This window comes from Ambystoma mexicanum, chromosome 11, assembly GCF_040938575.1.
Source record: "Ambystoma mexicanum isolate Mex_15411 chromosome 11, UKY_AmexF1_1, whole genome shotgun sequence".
Lineage (NCBI taxonomy): Eukaryota > Metazoa > Chordata > Amphibia > Caudata > Ambystomatidae > Ambystoma > Ambystoma mexicanum.
Genome location: NC_090934.1, coordinates 942,085,522 through 942,103,476, shown reverse-complemented (window position 1 = coordinate 942,103,476; position 17,955 = coordinate 942,085,522). Strand labels below are relative to the sequence as shown.

General features: G+C 45.9%; 1 protein-coding gene across 1 annotated transcript in view; it reads left to right on the top strand.

Annotated features, from left to right (window-relative positions):
* The window catches only part of LOC138505078 (mucin-5B-like), a 2,064,041-nt gene that overhangs the window by 1,643,168 nt on the left and 402,918 nt on the right, over window positions 1-17,955 (top strand). The gene's annotated exons all lie outside the window — the stretch shown is intronic.

The following is a 17,955-nucleotide window of genomic DNA, read 5'->3' as shown; positions in this document are numbered from 1 at the left end:
GGTTCTGTTCAGGATTCAAGACTAGCAAAGTCTTTGGTGACTTTACATGCCCTGGGAGACAGTAGTCAGTCCCAGGGTATGGAGTCTATGTTGGGGAGTCCCTAGGACCCCCCTGGGTCACGGCACAGAGGGTGCTGTGTAACCCACATCACAAAAATACATGAGGCCCTATGGAGTAAAAGACCCCATAGCCCATTCAACACAAGGTTTAACCAAGAAAACACACTTCAACATGTCCAAGAGTGAGGGTAAAAGAGTCTCACTCTTGGCAGGAGAAAAAAAGAAACCCCAGAAATCCAGCAAAGCTGCTGGGGGACTCACTAGGTAGGGAAATTCAGCCTAAACAGAGAATTCTCCCTAACACTCGCCCCCCCCAGACTAAGGGACAGGAGGATTTAATCCACTCCTGGATGAACCTCATACCTCTAGTCGATGATATACATCCTAGAGAGTCCATCAGCATTTTGATGGTGACACCCTGACCTGTGCTCAATGGTGAAATCAAACCCTTGCAGGCAGATTGACCATCTCAATAGTTTTGGATTTTCCCCTTTCATTTGCATTAACCATCTCAAGGGTTGGTGGTCAGTCTGAATAACAAAAGTAGAACCATACAAGTATGGCCTAAACTTCTTCAGTGCCCACACAATAGCAAAGCATTCTCTTTCGATAGTTGCCCACCTTGTCTCAGGATCCTTCAGTTTCCTACTGATGAAGCAAATGGGGTGCTCCCTACCCTTCTCATCCAGTTGGCTTAGAACTGCACCTATACCTACATTGGAAGCATCAGTTTGTACAATGAAAGGTTGGTGGTAGTCCGGAGCTCTCAATACTGGAGCTTGGCAAAGAGCTCTCTTCAGTTTTTCAAAGGCCTGATTGCACTCCTCATTCCATTTTACCTTTTTAGGGAATTTGGGAGAGGAGATTACATTCAGTGGAGAAGCTATGGTCCCATAGTTCTCAATGAAATTCCTGTAATATCCAGTGAGGCCTAGAAAAGCTCTCACTTGGGTTTGAGTAGTTGGTGTTGTCCAATTTTGCACAGCTTCAATCTTGCTGGGCAAAGGCCTTATTTCTCCACCTCCTACCTCATGTCCAAGGTAGACCACTTTACTTTGACCAATCTGGCACTTACTGGCTTTGATTGTCAAATGGGCCTGTTCCAGAGCCTGCAACACATGTCCTAGGTGGTTCACATGTTCTTCCCAGGAGTGGCTGAAGACTGCAATGTCATCCAAGTATGCCATGCAGAAATCTTCCATCCCAGCCAGAACTTGGTTCACCATCCTTTGGAATGTGGCAGGTGCATTTTTTAGTCCAAAAGGCATGACCTTAAACTGGTACAAGCCAACTGGGGTTGAAAATGCAGTTTTCTCCTTGGCATGGTCTGTCAGGGCTATTTGCCAATAGCCTGACGTCAGGTCAAATGTGCTGAGGTACTTGGCTGCACCAAGTTTATCCACCAACTCATCTGTCCTGGGCAAAGGGTGGGCATCAGTCTTGGTGACTGCATTTAGAGCTCTATAGTCCACACAGAATCTCAAGTCTTTGAATCCTGCCTTTGGTACTAACACAACTGGGCTAGACCATGGACTAGTAGAGGGCTCTATTACCCCGAGATCAAGCATCTTCTTGACCTCTCCTTTGATGTGGGCTCTGATATGTTCTGACATTCTGTATCCTCTGCTTTTGACTGGCAGACAGTCACCAGTGAGTATCTCATGCTGGCCCCAAGGGGTCAAGCCTGGTGACAGTGAGAACAGGGAGGCAAACTGATTTAACATAGATTTGCACTCCTCTTGTTGCTCAGGTGTCAGGTCTGAAGAGAGATTGACTCCTTCAACTTTTTCATCTAAAGGCACACCTCTGAGGAGATCAGGGAGAGATTCACTCTCTTCCTCCTCTGCAGCTGAAGCTAGAAGCAAGGCTCCTACATCAGGTCTGGAGATGTATGCTTTTAGTCGGTTGGTGTGGAAGACTCTAGGAGCTTCCCTGGGTCTGCCCAGATCCACCAGATAGTTGACCTCTCCAAGTTTTCCCACAACCTTGAAGGGTCCCATCCATTTGTCTTGCAAGGCCCTCTGCCTTGTTGGGAGCATAACTAGAACTAGCTGGTCTTGAGTAAACTCAACCATGTTAGCCTTCTGGTCGTGCCAATGTTTGACCAGGGCTTGACCAGCTTTCAAGTTGTCACTTGCTTCTGCCATCATGTGTGACATTCTCCTCCGGAGACCTATCACATAGTCAGTCACTCTGACTGGCTTGAGGGGAGGAGCACCTTCCAATCCCTCCTTAATCAGGGCCAATGGACCTCTGACGGGATGGCCATAGAGAAGCTCAAAGGGAGAATAACCTACTCCCTCCTGAGGGACTTCTCTATAAGCAAAGAGAAGGCATGGCAGTAGAAGGTCCCACTTTTTCTTAAGGGGTTCTTCTAAAGCACCTATCATGCTCTTCATGGTTCTGTTAAACCTTTCAACCAACCCGTTTGTCTGAGGGTGGTATGCGGTTGAGAACTTGTAGGTAACTCCACAGGTTTTCCACATGGCTTTCATGTAGTGGGACATAAAGTTTGACCCCCTGTCAGAGATTACCTCCTTAGGAAACCCAACCCTGGTAAAAATACCAAGGAGGGCCTTAGCCACAGCCGGAGCTGTAACAGTCCTCATAGGAATTGCCTCAGGGTACCTAGTAGCATGGTCTACTACAACAAGTATAAACCTGTTGCCTGAGGAGGTTGGAGGATCAAGGGGACCAACAATGTCAATCCCTACCCTCTCAAATGGGACTCCCACAACTGGGAGAGGCACTAAAGGTGCCACATTCTTGGAACCAACCTTACCAGAAGTCTGGCAGGTATGGCAGCTCTTACAATATCTATCTACTTCAGCCCCCATCTTTGGCCAATAAAAGTAGAGTGAGAGCCTTTCCTTGGTCTTCTTGAAACTCAAGTGACCAGCCAAAGGTATCTCATGGGCTAGTTGTAAGAACTGTTGTCTGTTCTCTTGTGGGACTACAAGGCGTTTGTAGTCTCCAGGTTCAGACTCAGTGGGTTCACTGTAGAAGAGGCCATCTTCCCAGTGCAACCTATACTTCCCAGGCTCTTGCCCATCAGCTTGAGAAGCTGCCTGGTGGCGGAGACCTTCCAGAGTTGGACATTCTCTTTGCCCCTTACGAAAAGCTGCCCTGCTAGGCCCCCCTTCTGCCAGTAAAGACTGCAGCTCAGGATGGTCCTCAGGGTCCAAATCTCCAATAAGGTTGGGGCCTCCTTCTAGCTCTTCCTCAGAGTCTAGCTCAACCACACAGGGTTGTACTTCCCTCTCAGCCTCAGCTGGAGGTGGAGTTACAGGTGTAACTTTGGACAACCTAGGGGAAGTCCTTGTTGGAAGCACTGGAGTGCTTGCTGCTGGCTTTTTCCTAGGAGTCTTGGGTTGCCCCTTTGCTCCTGATCTGGTAGTTACTGCAGTAAGTTGCTCCAGTGGGAGAGGAGTGATTTCTGTCATCATCTCCTGAGATAACCCTCTCAGGGTTTTCTCTCTTGCAGGTTTTGTGAGTTCCTGGAACCTTTTGCTAGGAGGTCTGGGGGTATGAGATACAACTCCAAGAGCTTTGAGGTCATTACCCAACAGAACCCTACCTGGCACTTCACATTGTACACTGACAGGTATTTTTACAGCCATATCATTACATTGGATGAGAACTGGTAACTGGGGACACATCTGCACAGGCCCACCAGCTAACTTGGTGAGGCATTTGGGTGCCTTAGCAACATCCTCTGCCTTGAAAAATGATTCATCCACCACAGTTATGCTGGCTCCAGTGTCCCTAATGGCAGGGGTCTCCTGACCATTCACCTGGACACTGTCCTTATAATACTCTTTAGTATTATCTGGGATAGAGTTATAGACATCTAAATTCTGTTGTTCCCACAACCCCAGAGAGACTAAAGAAACACTAGCTGAGACTCCAGTGGGTTCATCAGCTAGTAATAGAAAGTTTCCACTTGCCATATGTACTTCCTCTTCTGGAGCGAAGGCTAAGGAGGCAAGCTGGACCCCTGAAGGTTTACCCTTACATCTGGGATCTCCTTTCACATGGTCAGTAGCCTTACAAACAAAGCATGAGCCAAAGGCTCGCTGGAATGGAGGCTTGTTCTGACCTCCTTCTGGTCTGGGACCAGGAGGTACACTAACCTGATTTGGTTTCCCTTGTGGCTTACCCTTATAGTTTTGTTTGGGGCCCTCTTTGGAATTTGTAGTATTAGAATTCTCTTTGGAGTCCTTTTTAGACTGTTTCTCCCCATCCTTCTTCTGAGTTACCCCAGAATCCTTGTGAGTGGCCCTGTTGGCAACCCACAAGTCAGCAGCCTTAGCTAGTTTCCGGGAATCCAATTCCCTGGAATCAGCCAAGTGTTGTCTGAGCTCAGGAGAGCAGGCATCATAAATAGTCTCCAACATAAACAAATTCTTCATACCTTCATAAGTGTTCACCTTGTAACCCTTAATCCATCCCTCTAAGTTTTTCAAACATTCACTCACCCAGGTAGCCCAAGGGGTACCATCATGCTTTTTGAGGTTCCTAAACATCTTAAGATACTGGGAAGGGGTCTTCCCAAACCTAGCTATCAAAGCTAGTTTCACACATTCATAGTCCTTCCTATCCTCCTCCCCCATCTCCATTACCACATCAGTTGCAACAGGGGGAAGCCTAGAGAACAACCAGGTGAGTAAGTCATTTCCTGTGATGTTCTGGAGCCCATGATTATATTCAAACAGAGACAACCAATCCAACACATCCAACTTAGGCTCATACATACCAATCAATTCTTTAGGCATCCGGGGTCTTTTAGGACTGGAACTTCTAGAGGAGCCAGAGAGAGAAACATTCTCAACAGATAATTTCTTCATTTCTAAGTCATACTTGAGCTCCATTTCCCTTAGCCTTAGTTCTTTGTCAGTTTGAGCATTAAGTTTCTTATACTCCAATTCTAGCTTCATTTTCTCCAGTTCAAAGTACTGAGGACTAAATGTGGGACCTGGTAAAGGTCCAGTAGGTACAGCAGGTAGAGCAGGCAGAGGCCTAGGGGGGACAGTTACAACAGCCTCACCCTCCTCTTCTGACTCTTCCTCAGAATCATCAACATTTTGCTCCATGTTAACTTCAATACTGTCATCTACAGTTGCTGGAGTGGTAGGTTCCTCTGAACCATCACCCAGACTTTGGTTAGCCAACAATCTTTCAATCAGCTCCATTTTCTTGCCCTTAGTCAGGAGATCCTTATGTTTACAGAGCACTCTTAAACAATCAGCAGTTTTGGCTGCAAGGGACTCTTGACTATAGCTTTCTATAACTGACATGTTAGAGGATTACTTTTACAGTGCTAAGCTTTGTGGTTAGTTGCACTAAGGTATCTAAAGCACAATAAAATGTATACTCAATACAAATCCCACCGCTGTACACCAGTGTTAGGCAGAAACCTGTGCAGTTCCCTTGGGGAACACTGCAAAAGATTTAAGACTACAGGTATAGCAGTAAACCCACTTGGTAGCAGTCTGCACCACCCAGATTTACCTGGTAGCTGTGGCTGAGCAGTCAGACTTCCCTCAAGAAGAGTTAGGCAGTATGCAAAGTATACACAATATGTACTCAGACACAGTAGCACAAGCAAACACTGACCAGAGCTTGGTTTCAAAAGTATATAGTTATTTTATTTTTTTAAGAACACATAAGTTGAAAACACTCTAGCAAAGTATAGTAAAAACACTTAAAACACAGTTATAATGAAAGCAGTTTCAACCCTTACTCCTATCTAGACAACTCTAAGTTAACTCCACATAATTAAAACAGAGGTGAGCGCTTAACGTTAGATGACACTCTAGTAGGTTTAAGGAAGGGGTAAAAAGAAACAGAAATGGGTTAAACACACCACTCTACGGTCCAGAACACTTGCAATAGGCTCAAAGAAACACAAAGTCACAGGTGAGCAAAAGTCACTAGGCAGGGCCCACTCTTAGAGTAGCCGGAGCGAAAATGTGCCCAAGATCACACTGTTATTAGGGATTCAAAGTCTTGCAAAGAGTTAGAAAGAGTTTAGAGTGGCTTAGAAAGTTTAGCCAGGGTGTCCCAGGCACTCCCAGGGTCGAAAGCCGGGGGCTAAATCTACCCCGTACAGTCGGTAGCAAGGGAAGCCAGGCGGAACACGGTACCTTAAGCGGAAAGGATCCTCCAGCGGTGGCAGTTGTTCCAGGCAGTGGCAGCAAGGCTCGACGTCGGTCAGGGGAGAAGAAGTTCTCGCTGAAGAGCAGAAGAAGAAGGTCGTTGCACTGCCCGGGAAGAAACCAGCCGCGGAGTCCTCCGGTTAAAGGGTTGTACCGACTTTCGTGGTTGGGGTAAAAGTGGTGGGGTTCCGGTTGCCGGGGTGCTTGGCACTGGCAAGGCGGCCACGAGATACCTCGAGAAGCGAAAAGAAGGCGAAAACTGGTTGTCCCCACCAGTCAAGGGAAGGAGCCACTCCGTTAAGAGTTCTCCTCGGTCGTCGGGAAAAGTGGTGAGACGGTTCAGCAGGGCTCCACCGGGTGGTGTCGTCGAAGCAGGTCGGCTCAGTTCTTCCCTCGTCGGATTCTTGGTCCTGTGGCGACTTCTGAAGTTCCAGTCCCCAAAGCCCTGCTTTTATGCAGCAAACCCCCATTCACCCAGCCTAGCTGTCACTCAAACATGCTAAGTGGTGAGCCGGCCGGCTCACCACTTGGGCCAATCAGGACGGAGTGCGACTTGAGTTACCAAGGTAACTCAGTCCAGGGTGCCTAAATCCCCCTCCACCCCTCCTAAGTACCCCAGACAGAGTGGCACCACTTTGGAGGGCTTCTGTGGAGAAGCCCGCCAAAAGTGGAACAAAGGGCTCCACTTTGGGTCAGAGTTACAGAGGCGAACACCAACGCCATTTTAGAATCAAGTTTTGGCAAAAAGTCCCAACCGGAGTTATAAAAATAAATATATAAACCGGCGGTATGTTTAAGGCTACCGTAAATAAATAATTAAATGTGTTAGCCTAAAACAATGGGAAATCCCATAGGAAAATATTCGCGGTCGAATATAAAACGTAGTTTCCACTGCCACCAGCCAAAACTCGATCAGGGGGGACCGAGACGTGCCCCCTCGACTAACAGACCCTGGGGCAATCGAATTGCCCCAGCCAGTACGTCCACAATATGATGGTTTGTACTGGTTCTGTTCAGGATTCAAGACTAGCAAAGTCTTTGGTGACTTTACATGCCCTGGGAGACAGTAGTCAGTCCCAGGGTATGGAGTCTATGTTGGGGAGTCCCTAGGACCCCCCTGGGTCACGGCACAGAGGGTGCTGTGTAACCCACATCACAAAAATACATGAGGCCCTATGGAGTAAAAGACCCCATAGCCCATTCAACACAAGGTTTAACCAAGAAAACACACTTCAACATGTCCAAGAGTGAGGGTAAAAGAGTCTCACTCTTGGCAGGAGAAAAAAAGAAACCCCAGAAATCCAGCAAAGCTGCTGGATGACTCACTAGGTAGGGAAATTCAGCCTAAACAGAGAATTCTCCCTAACAAAAGTGAAGCGAACCCTGGGGAAGTGAGCCTTTTGCCCAGGAACAGTGAACCCACCAAGCGGAGGGAGTTATCCTCTTGGGTTACAAGGAACTTGGTTATTTTTCGTTTTGGAGAAAAGGAATCTGGGGATGGGAGACATTGGAACTGTGAACATTGTCCATTTGGATCTTTTTGGTTGGATTTATATTTGTTGGATTTGAACATTTGTGCACTTTGAAAATCAGAGACAATTGTGTCATGAATTGGCGATTCTGACCCTTCTGGACGGTCCCTTAGACATTGACTATTGCAACTCGAAACCTCCTAACATGGCCGACGCTGTGGAACTGCATGATCTAGTCTTTCTGGTCCTGTCTCATGCTTCCTTGAAAACAGACACGTCCCCGTGGCTCGGCGCGGCTCAACGCAACCCTCGTCCTTTACTCCTCGTCCTGTCAAGTTGTGTATCTAACTTCCCTGTCCTCGTTTTTGCCTTCATTCCCAGTAAGGCACCAATTTCCTGCTCCCTTCTTGACATCCCTTCCTGAGCGGCCCCGCTACCTCAGCCTTAGCGGAGCTGCACGAGCCGTTTTTCGGTTTAGTCTTCCTTTGTCCTAGACCCTTCCTGGATCCTCCCTGGAACTTTGAACGCATCCTGACTCCACGGCTCCCCCGCAGACTGGAGCCTCGGACTTCAACGCTCGCTACCTGCCTGCAGACTGGCTTCAGCGGAAACACGCCCGCACCTTTACAAGACCCGTACCTCCAAGAAGAAGAAGCCTGTAAACGCCAGAAAAAAGACAACAAGAAACAAATAGGTGAGTCAAGAATCCGAGGACTCGGATTCTGACAAATTGGGCCTCATTACGAGTTTGTCGGTGCTGATACAACGGTACTAGTAAGTTTACTGGTACCGTTGTATCCGGACTGGCAAACTCTGAGTTGTGCTCGCAGGTGCCTTTCATTCCGCCATGTCTGACCTGGCGGAATCAAAGCGAAACAGGAGATGGGAGAACCTCTACTTCGCTGACAAAGAGGAAGTAACAACAATAATAAACGTAAAGTGTGTCAGCGGAAAAAAACAAGTTATGGAGGAACCCGTCTATGGAACTAGGAGGGGGGCACCCAAATTCAGAACCACAGATCAAACCATACCAAGAGCAAAGAAATTTAGAAACCATAAATGTTTTATTTGTATTTCATTATATGTTTAAAATATACATATTGAATCATATACATATTGAATCATGTTTCGAGCTCATTATCTGAATAATACCGTTTAATTAGAAAATTGAAAAACACAGTACTTTTCTAAAAACACGACTGATAATTCAGTCAACGCTAACTTGATGTAGCCAAGCAGTCTGAACGTCATGTCGGTTGAAGGGGATCATCCAGCTGGCGGTCAGAGGCTACGGCCACATTTAACAATATAAGAACCGCCGTAGCTTACTAGACAAAATAATGTTGGTTACTTCTGAAGTTAAGACCAACAGAAAAAAGAAGGGGTGCCGTATATTGTTCTTATATTGTTGTTACTTGGTAACTCAAGTCGCACTCCGTCCTGATTGGCCCAAGTGGTGAGCCGGCCGGCTCACCACTTAGCATGTTTGAGTGACAGCTAGGCTGGGTGAATGGGGGTTTGCTGCATAAAAGCAGGGCTTTGGGGACTGGAACTTCAGAAGTCGCCACAGGACCAAGAATCCGACGAGGGAAGAGCTGAGCCGACCTGCTTCGACGACACCACCCGGTGGAGCCCTGCTGAACCGTCTCACCACTTTTTCCAACGACCGAGAAGAACTCTTAAGGGAGTGGCTCCTTCCCTTGACTGGTGGGGACAACCAGTTTTCACCTTCTTTCCGCTTCTCGAGGTATCTCGTGGCCGCCTTGCCCGTGCCAAGCACCCCGGCAACCGGAATACCACACTTTTACCCCTAACCGCGAAAGTCGGTACAACCCTTTAACCGGAGGACTCCGCGGCTGGTTTCTTCCCGGGCAGTGCAACGACCTTCTTCTTCTGCTCTTCAGCGAGAACTTCTTCTCCCCTGACCGACGTCGAGCCTTGCTGCCACTGCCTGGAACAACTGCCACCGCTGGAGGATCCTTTCCGCTTAAGGTACCGTGTTCCGCCTGGCTTCCCTTGCCACCGACTGTACGGGGTAGATTTAGCCCCCGGCTTTCGAACCTGGGAGTGCCTGGGACACCCTGGCTAAACTTTCTAAGCCACTCTAAACTCTTTCTAACTCTTTGCAAGACTTTGAATCCCTAATAACAGTGTGATCTTGGGCACATTTTCGCTCCGGCTACTCTAAGAGTGGGCCCTGCCTAGTGACTTTTGCTCACCTGTGACTTTGTACTTCTTTGAGCCTATTGCAAGTGTTCTGGACCTTAGAGTGGTGTGTTTATCCTAATTCTGCTCTTTTTCCCTCCCTTCTTTAACCTACTAGAGTGTCATCTAACGTTAAGCGCTCACCTCTGTTTTAATTATGTGGTGTTAACCTAGAGTTGTCTAGATAGGAGTAAGGGTTGAAACTGCTTTCAGTATAACTGTGTTTGAAGTGTTTTTACTATATTTTGCTAGAGTGATTTCAACTTATGTGGGTTTAATAAATAAATAACTATATACTTTTGAAACCAAGCTCTGGTCAGTGTTTGCTTGTGCTATTGTATTTGAGTACCTATTGTGTATACTTTACATACTGCCTAACTCTTCTTGAGGGAAGTCTGACTGCTCAGCCACAGCTACCAGGTAAATCTGGGTGGTGCGGACTGCTACCAAGTGGGTTTACTGCTATACCTGTAGTCTTAAATCTTTTGCAGTGTTCCCTAAGGGAACTGCACAGGTTTCTGCCTAACACATGGTTATGCTCAAAAGTTTCCAGCCATTCCAAAATATCAAGCTTAACCTCATACATACTTACTACATCTTTGGGCATGCAAGGCCTCTTAGGACTGGAAGACCTAGAAGAATCTGGAAGAGAACCATTGTCAAGAGACAACTTTTTCATTTCAAGCGCATGATTCAACTCCATTTCTCTGAGCTTACGTTCTTGATATTTTCTTCCAGTTTGGGCTTGGATTCTCTTGAATTCTAACTCAGGTCTCTTAACAGAGACAAACTCTGGATTCAGCATTGGACTTGGTAGGGCCCCTGTGGCAAAATATTGAGGCCTAAGAGCAAGTAGAGGTAAAGTGAGACCTACATCTTGAGACTCCTCTGCCTCATCTAACTCATCAAGAACATTTGAGTTGGACTCTGAAACATTATCATCCTCATCATCATTTTCCACATTTTCATCAGAAGTATGTACAGCAAACCTATTTCTTTGGCTTTGACATTCCAACAATTTTTCGATCAGTTCATTTTTCTTGCCTTTAACAGTGAGGTTCCTAGCTTTACACATTTCTCTCAGCTGATCAACTGTTAAAATGACTAGGGTCTCCTGTCTGTAGCTATCAATATCAGACATGATAAAACAATTGCTTCTCTTGTGGTGCTTAGCCTTGGAATGGTTATTTAAACAAAGGTAATAGCAGCACTCCCAATGTAACAACTATACTTTATCTTCACCACTGTACACCAGTGTTAGGAAGAATTACATGCAGTACCCTTTGGGAACACTACACACAATTAAGACTACAAGTGTAAGCACAATTTCACCTTTGGTACAAGCCCATACTCCACAGTTATTTGGTAGTAGTGGCTGAGCAGCCAGACCTATCGCAAGAGTAATGTGACCAGTACAAGAGGTTACACAACGGACTTGCAATCACAGTAGTTCAAACAAACACTATTCAAGGTTTCTTGGTAAAAGAATATACATTCATTTACACAGTCAGTTGGAAAACATTCCACTAGTAAGCAGGCAGCTCAATATCACACACTAATATACTACGGTACACAACCAATACGTTTCTGAACAAGTTAAGCTCCCCTGAAGTGGGAGCAAAATGGCACTTCAGTTACTTTCAAAAGGCGTAGAAAGACAATGTTATAAGAAGTTAAAGCACAATTACTTTCATAGGCAGGGCAAATAGTTTCAGCACGGAGTCAAGGAGCTGAGTCCCAGTCTGCCCCAGTCTCCCTGTTCTGCTGTTTGGTGAGGAGCTGCACGACCAGTCCTGTTTCTGTTTCCATCAGAATCGGTGTTTAAAAACACCGTTTTCGCGCGGAGCACGGCGCGGAGTCAAGGAGCTGAGTCCCAGTCTGCCCCAGTCCGCTCCCAGCCTGCTGCTCCCGCTCTGCCCCTCTGCTCACAGCTAGCGTGCGAAATGACTTTGCGGATGGACCCCAGACTCAGAAAAAATCTTCGCAGCTGCGTTGCATGCCTAATCCTTGGTCTACGATGAAGGCCGCCGCCGGGGACTAGGTAAGCAAAGCCACTGGTCGGGATCTCATGTCTTTACAATCTTCTCAGGTCCCAGCACCAACTTTGGCTGCGCCCTCTTCGATGTCAACATCCCTGTTGCTCACTGGTCCACGGTGCCTTGTCCCTGAGTCTCTAACTCTACTCTCCACCTCACGTCCTGCTGTCCACGCAGCCCCAGTTATTTGTTCTTCGAACTTACCATCAGTCACTATCCTTGACTCCAATCAAGTCTCCAACCCCGATCAGTCTTCCAGCGCCCCCGTCGCGGAAACAGATGCCTCAGCCCGTGGCGCTGCCAATGCCGACCTACACAGTGTTCCCTCTCTCCTCCTGGCTCCCTTGCCCGATGAGTAGGCGTCCCATTTGCAATTTTCCACTGATGGTCTTATTGCTCCCTCCATGTCGACTTCCTGTCTTTCTTCTGACATTATGCCGCCTTCAAAGTTTTTCACCTTCAATAAAATCTCAAATCCCTCTGAGTTGGCTTCAACTGCCTCTTTATGCTTCGGGTCCGTTCAGACAAACGAATCTACGCAAAACACTGTCCCGTCCACTAATAAAGGGACTTTGCCATATTTAGTCAGTGACGAGGAACTTTTAAGGATCTCGAATGTTGCGCAAAATCAACTGTTTTCTTCTCTAGCCCCCAAGCAACTTTCGGTGGTATCACGGCTTCCTCCTTCTAATGCCGTCACAATTTGTCCACCCTTCGACAGAGACATTCTGCTCCAAATGAAATCCTCATGCCGTCCTTTTTCACAATCCACACTTCCATCGTTGGGCGCCTCTTCTCATCCTGTAGCTATCATGAAACCTTTTTCAGCCCCTGGAACTCTACCCTCAATTCAGAACTTAATACCCGAAGGCAAAAACTCAATGACGTCTCTTGAATCTGCTTCATGCGCTTTGCTCTCAACTACTCTTCCCTGCTCTTTAATTGATCCCATTATGACGAAAACAGCTGGCAGAAATCTTTCTGGGTCGGTGATTGATGGCATTGAATTTGGTAATGACAGTGCTCTAGCATGCCAAGCGCCGGAGGCCCGTGTGTCCTCCATGTCGGGCCACAATTAACAACCTCTTGTGTTTCTTTCGTCCTGTGTAACTCAGTCTCTCGCTCAGGAGCTCCAACCACCTCACGCTCACCTTGATCGGAGTGCGATTGCTCGTGCTAGTCGCTTGCAACGCGTTGCTGAGTTAAAAGAAAAAGGCACCTCTACAATTCCATCTATGTGCGCGAACCCTCTTTTGAATGCAAGTACTCCATATGTCTCCTTGTTTCACTCTGGAGATGACATCCAAGTGTTAAATCCTGCCAAAAACTTTTCTTCCTCAAATCCACAATGCAACTTGGAAAATTCAGTTTGTTCTTCAATGTCTCATGACTTTGCTCCACAACCTCTTGTCATCTCTATCGAAGCCCTCTCGCAGATTCACAATAATGTTCTAGCTGCCTCTGCTGTTGCACTAGCTCCATTCACCAAAATCTTTGAATCCCTGATAGGGACAATAAGTGACCAAGGAGCCGCAATTTCTAACCTGACAGCAAAAATAGATAAACTTGAGCAATTCTCATGTTTTCTGCAAGCCCAAATGGAGTCCAATGCCGAAAAATCTTTGAGATGGCAAGTCAGGCTGAGTGATTTAGCCGCACGCCATAATTGTCAAAACGACTCCTTGATTGAAAGTTTGCAAGAATCAGTGAAATGGATGCGAAAAAATGTCAACTCAATTCCAATGGATCCAACTGATATGCGAGATACTCCTTTTGGAACCCCACATTTACATGGCCTGGCTGTTTCTGCCGTGCCTGCCAAAGATATGGACAAGTCGGGCCCCTATGGCGAGTACCTCAGCTGTCTGCCACGAAGGCACTGAATCCAACGCGAACGCCGAAGTCTCCCCGACTCAAGTCATCAGTCTCTCGTCAAATGCGCTCCCAGTTCAAGACATAATAGCTGACCACGTCTCTTCGTCAGTTAACTCCTTTAATATATTTAAAGGTCCTGCCAAAACCCTCACCGCAAGCCTTGAAATCAAGCTGCAAAGAGCTTCTGGGAAACAAGCTCAACAACCTAAGAAAAAAACTCTACCACATAAACAAGTTCAACAACACGTGAAAAAATGTATAAGAAATATCACGACTCCAAAGAAGACAAGTTTGTTTGATCGAAAATCAAACTTGATGCAAACAGCCTCCACAGATCCCAATCTCCCCCTGCGAGGTACAGGAGCCTCCTCGCGGTCTTCAAAGATCTCGGCTAAACACCGGCGAGTAGCATCTAGGGATATCTCTATCAGTAGTGCCACCCCTGACTCTTCCATCGATCTATGCAATTTATCGACCTATTCGGTCGATCTTGATGGCACTATTGATGCTTCTAGTGAGGCCAAAGGGGTTACTCTGATCGAGCCTCCTGAGACGAAAAGATCAGCTGCTATTGGAATCTTGCGGAAGCCGCAATCTGGGTTTAGAGCAAGCCAGCCTACCGCCAACATCAAGAAGGCAACTCAGCAAATTCTAAGATGAAGCTAAATCCCAAAAAAACTATGAATCAGCCGAAATATAGCTTGCTTCAAGCACATCGAGCATCCGGGACTACAAACCTGGAAAAATAATTTTGCCTGTGGAAATTTTGGCTTCAAAATATTCACTCGGATGGAAACGAAGTCAACTTAAATCGAGCAAATATACTAACATTATTTGCATGCATTCCCCAACTACGATCAATCTCATCAGATGACATCAAAATCCTTGAATACATAACAGAATTGTCTTCCGATCAAGTATTACTTCATATATCTTCTGCTGCTGTGAAAAACTTGGTATTACAGGCGAATGAGGATATTTTGCTCTATGGTTTTGATCTCACTGTCGAACCACCTCTTATGAGATCTCCCGCATCCTCTCAGGTAAATCATGAAAATGAAGAGCTCCGCAAGGTCGAGCAGCGATCATCTGTGCGACAATCCCTAGCGCCTCCACAAGAAAACCTCCACGTTGCGACGCATCAGGCATTTGAAAGAAGGGCAATTAATGAGAGAAGAGCACCAAAGGGACCTCGTAAGTAACAATGAGTAAACATCCCACAACAGGAATTAATTCTACTTTCATGGAACACCCGAGGATTCACGCATCTTTTTAACTCTTTTCAAGAATCTTTGGAGAATGTGTTTGTCATCTGCTTACAGGAAACATGGCTACGAGATCCCCGAACCCGTGATGGATTCACCATCATGATCAATTCGGCCAGTAAAAACACCAAAGGCCGTCCTTTTGCTGGTCTGATAACACTTTTGAAAATACAGAACTGGTGGACGTTAGTGGCTTCCTCCAATCCTAACCCATTTGTTCAAAGCACCTTGGTCAAACTATCATTGAATAACATTCCGTCAAATTTGCTAATAATCGATGGATACTGGAATCCTGCGATGATCTCAGCCTCGTCCTTCATTCAATCAGTGTTAACCATAATCAATGACACTTTTCTAGCCTACAATAACGTTTTTGTGATCATATGCGGTGACCTCAATTGTAGTTGGTTCAAATTCAACCCAGCAACAAAGATAAATGTTCGGCTTCCCGACAATGAAGTCATTTGAAGAGGTGAAACCTGGTCTCGCGATCTCTCCCTACGCAATTGTCAAATGATGAATGGATCTATTAAAGGTGATCACCCGCCCAAACCCACATGGCATAGCTTGTCAAGAACAAACACCCTTGACTACATCTGGGCTTTGATGAACTTTTTCGATAAAGCTATTTCCCTCAACGTGCAGCCAATGACGCATAGCGACCACGACATGCTACAGCTATTATGGAAAGAAGATCGCTGCAGTGAGCCGGAAAAATATTCCTTCCATTTATCAAAGAATGCTGCAGGAAATAGGCTAATAACAAACAGACCTGCAATTGCATCTCCAAGCTATAGTCTAAAAGCGCAGCAAATCGTTGAATACACGCCCTTGCTGGCTGAAAATGTCCAACTCAAGAATGTTCCGGTCTACTCTGAAACATCTATATAGTGCCGAAATAGCTTTGGCAAAACAAATCTTTAAGGAAGGACCTACGGTCAATTAAGAAAGAGCCCAGCAACCCATGCGCTAAGACAAGGAAAGTCAAAGAACGGCATCAGATCTACCGAAACTGGCTAAGATCGCACTCAACGACAATCGACCAAAGTCGAGCAGAAACAATGCTAAAGCTCCTTGTAACCAAAAACACACACGAAATTTGGGCAATCCTGTATCATGGGTGCTCCAAATCCATATCTTCAATCTCTAATGAAATTACAAGCAGCAAATGGCGCGAGTATTTCACCTCAATTTATGAAAAGCCCGTGAATGAAGAACCCACATCGATTAACTCGATAATCGCTGCTTGTGACATAACACCCTCCTGCAAAGAGCTTGAAATCTCGATCTCCAAGTTAAAGAACTTGAGAGCCGCTGGCCCTGACCAAATTTCAAACCTTATGCTTAAAAAGCACAAAGTTCATTGGGCCAAATTTATCAATGGGCTATTCCTGCAGATTGCACACAGCAAGAAACTCCCTACTTCATGGTCAAAAGCAATCGTGGTGCCAATATATAAGAAGGGTAGTCGAACTGATCCAGCGAACTATCGCCCGATCGCCCTTTTCGATACAATCGGGAAATTATTTGGCTCCTTTCTGTGTAAAAGACTGGTGAATTGGGCTCTCTTAGCGGGCAAAGTTGATTGTCGCCAAACCGGCTTTACGAGCCAAGTAGGTGTTGACATAAATCTTACAATTTTGTCCATCTTAAAATTGTCAGCGCTGGAGGCTAAGAAAAAAATCTTTTTTGCCTTTGTTGATCTGCGCCAAGCCTTTGATGCAATCAATCGCAGCAAATTATGGGCCAAATTACGATCTTGGCAGTGCCCGGAACAGCTGCTAGATCCCATTATCGCCTTACATTCCAACACCTCCATTCAATTAAGAGTGAATTCACAAGGCGATGTCACCGAGTCAATAAGAACACACAAAGGGGTCAAACAAGGATGCCCCCTCGCTCCAGATCTCTTTAAACTTTTTCTTGCTGATTTACCAGAGTGGCTAGACTCCGTCCACTGCTTTCCACCAAAGCTAAATGGATACCATGTAAAATATCTGGTCTATGCAGACGACATTGTGTTGGTCGACCAAACACAAATTGGGCTACAACATCTCATACTCCGTCTGAACGAGTTCCTAACTGCTAATGATCTGTTCTGAAACACGGAAAAAACAAAGATTATGTGCATAGGACGAACTACATCAAGGAAAGATGTGTTTCAGATGGCTTATCGAAAAAAAGGGCTTAAACGTCGTCAAGTCAATTAGCTATTTGGGCGTAATGGTAAATGATTTGATCTGTGAAGCCGCCTGGATAAACGACCTGGTCGACAAAACAAAAAATCTGAGTCTACAAGGTGCGAAAATTAACAAGGATTATGGGAAATTTTCAATTACCCCGGTAATAATGTTTTACCTGCATAAGGTAATTCCAACTCTTACCTTCGGCGGCGAATCAGCCTGGAATGTCAACTTTAACCTATGGCATAAATTGGAAGGCAAGTTCTGGGGTGTGTTTTAGGCCTTCCTAATCATATCTCAATGTCAGCTCTGAGATATGAATTAGCTCTAAACTCAATCTACATGACGATTTTCTGGAAATCATTATCCACTTTACGCAAAATGTTGCTTGGCTCCTCCATTCCTGCATACAAAATCTTCTGGAATGTAAAAGAAGGTCATGATTCTTCCCTTCTACTATCATGGAAGATCAAACTAAATGCAATTATGGTCGATGCAAGCATATCTGAAGAAGAGCTTCCTTTTCCTCCCCAACATGCTAAAAAGAAGCTAGCCCCATGGGACTGGATAACAACCTACAACAATCGCCTAGCTCTCAAATCTACTCTGCCTGCTCCCAGAGGTTTGGTGAAATTACATCACCAACCAAAGTATTTTACGAACTGCCCATCATTAATCATTGAATCATGAATCATTAAGAT